Here is an 8,196-nt window from a genome sequence, read left to right as displayed (position 1 = left end):
TATATATATCAATAATAATTAAATAACAGATCAGGATATTGAGAGGGAATGAGGGAAACGTGGAAGGAGTTGGAAACAGGATTGAGGGAGAGGGGTTGAAATGAAATGGTGTAAATACAGTACAGGCATGAAATTCTCAAAAAATACTTTAAATTTTAAAAGTATGTGGCCTTGAAGAGGTGTGGATCTCTGTGAAAACATGGAAGATATACATTTTCACACACATATGCCATCTTCCCACACAGACAAGGCAGACACACAGGCAGAAGCAGATGGGAGGGTTAGGGAAGGCTTCAAATATTCCACCTCCTAGAACTGTGGCATGGTTCTTCAAATCCTCCTTGCTAATTTTATAACCAAGTTCAGGATGGAAATTTCTAAGCAAGTGCTTTCCTCGGTTACAATATTACAGCTATTTCTTCCTGAAAACAGAGAAGCAAAGATCACTTATAAGGGCTCCATAAAATGTGACTCTGAACTTTACCGCAGGTTCAGATAAACTTGAACAAAGCCTAAGCCAATATTTTAGTGTTCAATTTTGGTACCTTTAAAAATATATTTGATGTATTATATTGGATGTAAGTCCTTTAAATTCTTCCTGGAACAAAGTATGGCACAAGCTAAATAAAAAAAAAAGCAGGCAGAAATATGCACACCCACCTCACAGGGATTTTTATGAGAATCTGTTGACAATGTGTGTGAACATTCTATATAAACAATACAGTGTGTGTCCACAAATGTCCCTGAAGCAAGAGGTTTTTTTTTATTTTTTTTCTTAGTCTTCAGCCAATTCTACTTGATTGCCACATTCTCTGTTAAGTGCGATCTTCACCTCTGCCACCAGCCCACAGCTGAGCATCTCTTCCACGTTTGCCTTTTTAGCTTATGATGCCAGGTAGGAGTTTCAGAAGCAATTTTGAGTTCCCACTTCAAATCAGAAAGGCAACTGTATCTATCAAAGGAGAAAAAAAGATACCTGTATGTTCAATGATAAAGTAGTCCCCAAGAATGTGACAGGATTGATGGATCAGTTAAGCCCCAGATGAATGAGCTCAAAGGACAACGCATCATGATATCACCAATGAAGTTTCTAGCATCTGCATTTCTTCCCAGGAGGGGGTTTTGGTTTTTTTTTTTATTGTAATTCAGACTCTATTCAAGAAATCATTTTTCCTACCAAAATCAGACAACACATTTCCTTTTATGTTTCCCATTCTATGTGAAATGCTTCCACACTTTTTTTCTGTTTCTTTTCATGCGAATGTGTGTGTGTGTGCGTGCATATATGCATGGTTCTTATGAGTGTGTGCATGCTGGTGCATGTGTACTTGTGTGCTTGTGGAGGCCTGACACTGTCAGGAATCTTTCTCCATGCCTCTCCACCTTACTCTTTTTGAGGCAAGTTTTCTTAATCAAACCCAGAGGTTGCTGATATGGCTACTCTCACCAGCTAGCTTCCTCCAGGGATCCCCTATCACCACCTTCCAGGGCTGCAATTACATGTGGGGTACCATATCCACCTGGCATTTACATAAGATCTATAGGATCCAAAAGGATGCAAACTCTGGTCCTCTTGTTTGTGGGGCAACCACTTTAACCACTGAGCCATCTCCCCATCCCACATGAACATTTCTTTATACAAGGGAATATAATCGTTACATGATTATTGGCGTAAGGGAAACAGGGTCCACAGGGATTGCAGCTTCCTAAAGAACCCTGAACCATGTGGCCAGCTCAACAAATGGGTTCCAAGGTTTCACTCTATTTTCTATCATCAGTGAATGAAGGCAAGGTAATCAGACAATGGGTTGCAATTGCAGTTTGTCAAGCTTGGGTTTAACTCTGTGTCCTGCCATTTATTAGCTATGTGTGACTTGGGTGATTTATTTCACTTCTCTGATTATCTTTCTTTCTCTATAAAATGGAGACAATAACAACTTGGGGGTGGACTGTGGTTTGAAATACCTGCAGTATTTATGAAGTGTCCATTTTGGTACCTGGTGCTTATGAAGTACTGCTCAGTAAATGCCAATTGTCACTGGCACTGCTGTTTGTGAGCTAATGTCCAAAGGCACAGATGTGATGACACAGCTAGGATCAAAATTGGTGTTCGAAAATGGAAGGGATGAAGGAACATGAGAAGAGAGACTGCCACGTGCCAGTGCTGGGAAAGGTTTCTAGGATAGGCTGTCAGTGGGAATGCTATCTATCGCTGGCTGCCCACACTTAGGGGTATTAGATTTCCATCAGATGCAAGCTACAGATGAGTGGGTTGGAATGCTTTACCAACTCTTGGTCACTGTACTCTGCAGCTGTTGCTTCTTATCCTGAGCTTCCAGTTTCACTCTCTTCCCTCTTGCCAATGCAACGTGGCCTGAGCAGGTGTCCTCAGAGTCTCTGCCATCTGCTCCCCAAGCACGGTCTGCGTGTCTCTCAGTGCCTTTCCCTAATGATACCCAGGCTTCCTTTTACCTAAACATCAACATGAACACACAGAGGCTTGAATTGCCTAGGAATTCTGCATTTTCCTGGTTTATGAGATAATCTTAAATCTCCCTAGAAGAAAGGATGCTACTGTTTTAAAGAAGGCACACAGCTTTGAGATACATACAGCTTTGATTATCCAAGTCAACTGTGTTCTCTAAGTATGAGAGCTATAAACAAGGGCTACCATGCCTACTCGGAACCAGAGTGCACACTATCATGCTCAAGTCTCTCCTGGCAGGAGGAGATAGGGCCCTGGCAGTGGTAGAGGCAAGAGAAAGGATTCAAGAGATGCTAGAGAAGCACTATACTAGAACTTCTGTGAGCTCCTGTCACCTCTGACTTAACCTGTGATATCAAGTCCCTGGCCACTTTCTTCTTCATGAACACTCAACACAATGTCTGCCCTGTTAGAGGATGCACTCAGGTTTCAGCTGTTCGAGAGTCTGCAACCACATCTGACTGATAAGAACCATTAGGTTCTCCGGGAAATGGATATACTCAGACCACCCAGCTCTTTAGTGGCAGAGCTAGAACTAAAGTTCAACTCTTAGAGAGCTACAGGCAAACCAGAAGCTTTTTCTAAAATTTAAAATCAAATTTTGGGTTGTTTTTTTCTCTTTTGTTGAGAATTCTTCCTTTATTTTAAAATTGTAAATAGTTTTTCAAAAATTTTTTTTCTAATGACTGTACTTAAACACAAAAAACTAGAAACAATGTAAGAAACAATGTAAGAAAGCCACTTAATCCAAATACTCCAATTCAATAATCATCAAGATTTTGTCACACTGGTTTCATCAAACTGTTTGATTTGAAACTATGTACTCTAAAGGTATTCCCTTGTTTAAGACCATTCCCTTGCATAAGAACTCAAATTACTTTACCCTTATTTACTACAGCATATAGTTTTTTAAAAATATGGATAATTCCTGATATCAGGGATTTTCAATTTTTTAAAACTTTTTAAAAATTTTATTTACTTTTATTTTATGTGTATGTGTGTATTGCCTGCATGTAGGTAAGTACATCCATGTCATGCAATGCCCACGGAGGTCAGAAGAGACTGTCAGATCCCCTGGGACTGGAGTTACAGACAGTTGTTAGCTGCCATGTGGGTGCTGGGATTCGAACCTGGTCTTCTGTAAGAACAACCAGTGTTCTTAACCGCTGAGCCATCTCTCCAGTCCCCCTTCTTTTTAAACTTTTTAAAAATTTTTATTTATGATTTTCAATTATTTTTTTCTGGGTTCCACCCAAAGAAAATCTTGTCTAGAAGTTTTGGGGCAGAGCTGAGCATTTACATTTAAGATACGTGCCCTCCTATGTTGGGAATGCTGGTCAGAGGCCATTTTGAGAAGCACTGATTTATATAATTACCATGCCTTCATCAAGGGCAAAACCAAATTGAAATAAATCCTTAGCATTATGTATTATTAATATGCAGTCCATACTCAATTTCTGTGATTGTCTCAAAAATGTATTTTCCTTTTTAGATTATATTTATTTTTATGTGTCTGATTATTTGGCCTTTATGTATATAAGTATAGCATGTGCATGCAAGGCCCACAGATGTCAGAAGAGGGCATCAAATCCCCCGGAACCGGAGTTAACAGGTAGTTGTGGGCCATCATGTGGGTGTTGGAAACAAAGCCCAGATCTTCTGCAAGAGCAGCAAATGCTCTTTAACTGCTGAGCCATCTTTCCAGTCCCTCAAAAGTTCATTTTTACAAATGGGTTATTTCAGCCATATTTCAGATAAAGTCCATGCATTACATTTAGTTGCTGTGACTCTTAAGTTCCTTTGGTATAACTGCAAGACCAGTTTGTATTCTTCCCTTCCCTAACCTGTGCCATCCCTCTACTCTAGAACATCCATACTTCCTAGAAGCTGGAAATTTATTCAGTTATATAGTTTTTTTGGCAAAGGGCTAAGACATATTATCAATGTTACTGCACTGGACTAGTAGGAAGATGAAGGCCTGGATTGGAGCCCCAGAACCACACACAGAAAAAGAGAAAAGAAAAGGAAGAGGGGAGAGGAGGGCAGGGAAGAAGGGAAGGGGGAAAGGGGAAAGGAAAAGAAAGAAATGAAAAAAGAAAATAAAGAGAAAAGAAAAAAGGAAAGGAAAGGAAGGAGGGAGGGAGGAAGAAGGAGGGGGGAGGGAGTTACACATGCTACATGTCAGGCTTTTATGTGGGCTCTGGGGATCCAAACTCAGGTCCTCACACTGCACAGCAATCACTTTAACCAATGAACCATCTCACCAGCCCAGAGCTTGGCTTTTGTTTTTGTTTGAAAACATGTTTTTTTTTGTTGTTGTTGCTGTTTGTTTGGGCAAGAATATTCCATAGCTGGGACTATGCATGATTAAAACCAAGGCTTAAATTTTCTTTTAGGGAAGTGTTTGGAACATACATTTTAAAATCATATCTATTTTTAAATAATTAAAAAATAATCTATACTCTTTATACTAAATCACATTTCTCAAAAGTTTCAGTAAACCACATACCTGAGACCCAGTTCATGATCACACTGAGTCTGTTTATACACTCAGCTCAAGTATCATAAAACTCTATACAAGTTAACATTATCCCACAAGATACTGACAGCCAGTGGAAGAAATGGTATGGTTTCTCAAAACCCAAGGTTTCTCTCTGCAGTGACTACCTTGAATGCCATCCCTAGATACGCAGATCCCAGCAGACCTGGCCTCTGGCTGACACTAGTCCTGGGGGAACAAGGGGCATCCTCACTGCACCTGAAAGCTGAGGAGAAACAAAACAGGAGAATGGAATGGTCTCTAATGGAGGAAAGTGACAAGAATGAGCCAACAGGTAGAATTCATAGGAGTAAACTCCAGTTCCTAAAACTTAAGAGCATGCATCATATTTTAAATTATTAAGTTATGATAGATTAGACTTTAGAAAATGATTCATATTGACAAACTGACCTTCCCATAATAAAAGAATAAGTATATGATTGAACTTTTTGGTTTTACTTCTTCCAAGATTTTAAATGAAGAATCTAAAATAAAGATAAAAACTAGAATGTTTAAGAGCCCCTCAGAGGACTGGAGAGATGGCTCAGCAGTTAAGATGGATGCTCTTGCTGAGGACCCAGGTCAGTTCCCAGCACCCACATGGCAGCTAACAACCATCCCTAACTCCAGTTCCAGGGGATCTGATGCCCTCTTCTGACCTCCATGGGTATTGCATGACATGGGAACACTTACATACATGCAGGCCAAACACATACAAATAAAATACAAATAATAAAATTTCTTAAAGTATCCCCTCAGGTTATCTCACTTGAGTATGAAAAGGACACAGGATGTTGGCAAGGCACAGACTCTGGGGGTTATGTGCAATTCCACATAATCAGCTCTGCACAGGGTGAGGTAATAAATGATAAATTCCTATGTCTCTCAGCCTTTATGGTTTGTTTGTTTGTTTCTTTCTCGATTTCAAGGTTGAAATGATGAACTATGGCCTGACAGTCAACCAATCAACACTGAATAGATTCTTCCAATCTTTTTTTCCTGGTAAATTGAGGAATGGGAGAGAAAGAAAGGATACACTAGCAAATGTAACTAAGATAATATGAAAAACGATACTTAAAAAAATACTAGCTAATGGAGCTGGAGAGATGGCGCAGTGGTTAAGAGCACTGACTGCTCTTGCAGAAGACCTGGGTTCAATTCCCAGCACCCACATGGCGGCTATGAACAGTCCTTAACTCCAGTTCCAGGGGAATCCAACGCCCTCTTCTGACATCCGCAGCATTGCATGACATGGTTACACTCACATACATGCAGGCCATACACTCGTACACATAAAATAAAAACAATATTAAAAAAATACTAGATAGCTATTTTATCTATCTAGTATTTTTTGTGTGATTAGCACATTTTAATATTTTTGTTCTTTTTTAAAGTTAATACTAGTATAATAGGTGAAAATATTCTTATTAAAACAGCATTCTGTTAAGAGGTACTGGTTGTCCTGAGTTTACTTATGCTAGGTAGCAAATTACTGTTTATAGTAATAAGGTTTCTTAATATGTTATGACAAAGCCCAGGGAGCCGTTCTTCAACTTATGATTTTACAGTGATAACAAAATAATTGTTTGGCAGTAGCCAACTATATACAACTCAATGGTGATTAACCTAAGCAAATTATACACAATAAATGTTAATGATATAAATCGTAAATGATAATGCCAGATTTTGACAGAAATCCTTAGCTTTTCCTTATGCAGGTCATTCTAGTGTGTCTATGACAAGAATCTCAGCTGAGGTCAAGTCTGGTATGGAACTGATTTCTTAAGTCATTATTCAGACACTGTGATCAGGCCTTGCTATGGTCTCATGCCAACCTTCATGAGTTTAGCCACTCCTTTGTAATAGAAATATGCATGTAGGCAAGAAATGACCATTTTCTGCACAGGGAATTAATGAAAAGTCCTTTACAGTACCAAATCCTTATCATCACAGTTTGAAGGAGGCTTGCTCCCTCTCATATGCTACACAAAATGCTTACTATCCATGTTGGTTTCAGGCTGGGAGTGCAGACAAGAAAAAAGGCATAGCCCTACACTAAAGCAACTCACAATTTACTGAATCCAGATTCTAATTGGATTAGACAGACCTGTGGTCTGTCTTGGACATTTTTACAGAACTCCAGCAATCCTTTTGCTATGCTTTTTCTTTAGATAAGAGAGGCATGGTAGTGGAAGAAAAGCAGATAAATTATTGTAGAAATCAGAAGCATAAATCCCATCTTCACTGACACATCTATTTTATGACTGCCTTGAAAATACACTCAAAACTTAACACTTTTGAAAACATCTGCCCTAGGATAGAGACAGCAAAGTAGTTCATGCGTCCATGAAATCATCAGGAACAGTATAACGTCAGCACCCAAAGCAGAAATGCTGCCAGCAACTGTTTTCCTTGGCACACCCTGATGGCATGATTACTTGACACTGCAATTATCATCTTATTTACTGCTCTTAAGAACTCTGTGAAGTAGATTTTCTTATTACCAGCATAGGGAAAACTGAGACTAAGAGGTTTTCTACAATTGGAATTAGATCACAACAGGATTCTAACTCACTTTATCCTGTGATGCCTCCTTCAACCCTTATTTATCTCCATCCAATCAAGCACAGAGAAACCACAGTTTGACCAATTACAATTTATTTTATTTTAATGAAGAATAGTTTTACCAAGAGGGACGAAAGACAGAAAATACATATAAGCTATTTAGTAAAAGTGAAGCCTAGGAATCTTTCAAAAGACTGCATAGTATTTTAACCATTTATCACTTTTCAAAAAAAATAATAAAACATCCACTATATAAGAAAGAAAACCTTTGTTTCATTTCCTTAAGTCACCCTTTGGGTATCAGTTAACTGTGGAAGACAAGCAAAGTCAGAGTGAATGCTCTGATATTAAAAATCATAGAATCAAAAGACTTAAAGCTAAAAGAATCTCAAAGATTCATTGTCCTCAGAAATTTATTCTGAGTTTCTCATTTTACCAATCAGCAAATAGAAGTTCAAGAATATTGCTAAGAGTCAGTGCTCTTAACTGCTGAGCCATCTTGCCAGTTCCTAGGAAAAGTATATTTATGTCATTTTTTAGGATCAAAAATAGTCTCAATGTTACCACCAGGCAGCAATACTCCTCAAAGAAAAAAGAATGAATGACA

At 38.7% G+C, this 8,196-nt stretch overlaps 1 protein-coding gene across 2 annotated transcripts in view; it reads right to left on the bottom strand.

Annotated features, from left to right (window-relative positions):
* The window catches only part of Fmn1 (formin 1), a 451,810-nt gene that overhangs the window by 384,256 nt on the left and 59,358 nt on the right, over positions 1–8,196 (bottom strand). The window lies entirely within an intron of this gene.

This window comes from Nannospalax galili, unplaced genomic scaffold (assembly GCF_000622305.1).
Source record: "Nannospalax galili isolate Female #2095 unplaced genomic scaffold, S.galili_v1.0 scaffold999, whole genome shotgun sequence".
In the NCBI taxonomy this organism is placed as follows: domain Eukaryota; kingdom Metazoa; phylum Chordata; class Mammalia; order Rodentia; family Spalacidae; genus Nannospalax; species Nannospalax galili.
The sequence above is the reverse complement of the archived record's forward strand: the minus strand, read 5'-3'. Positions and strand labels throughout refer to the sequence as shown.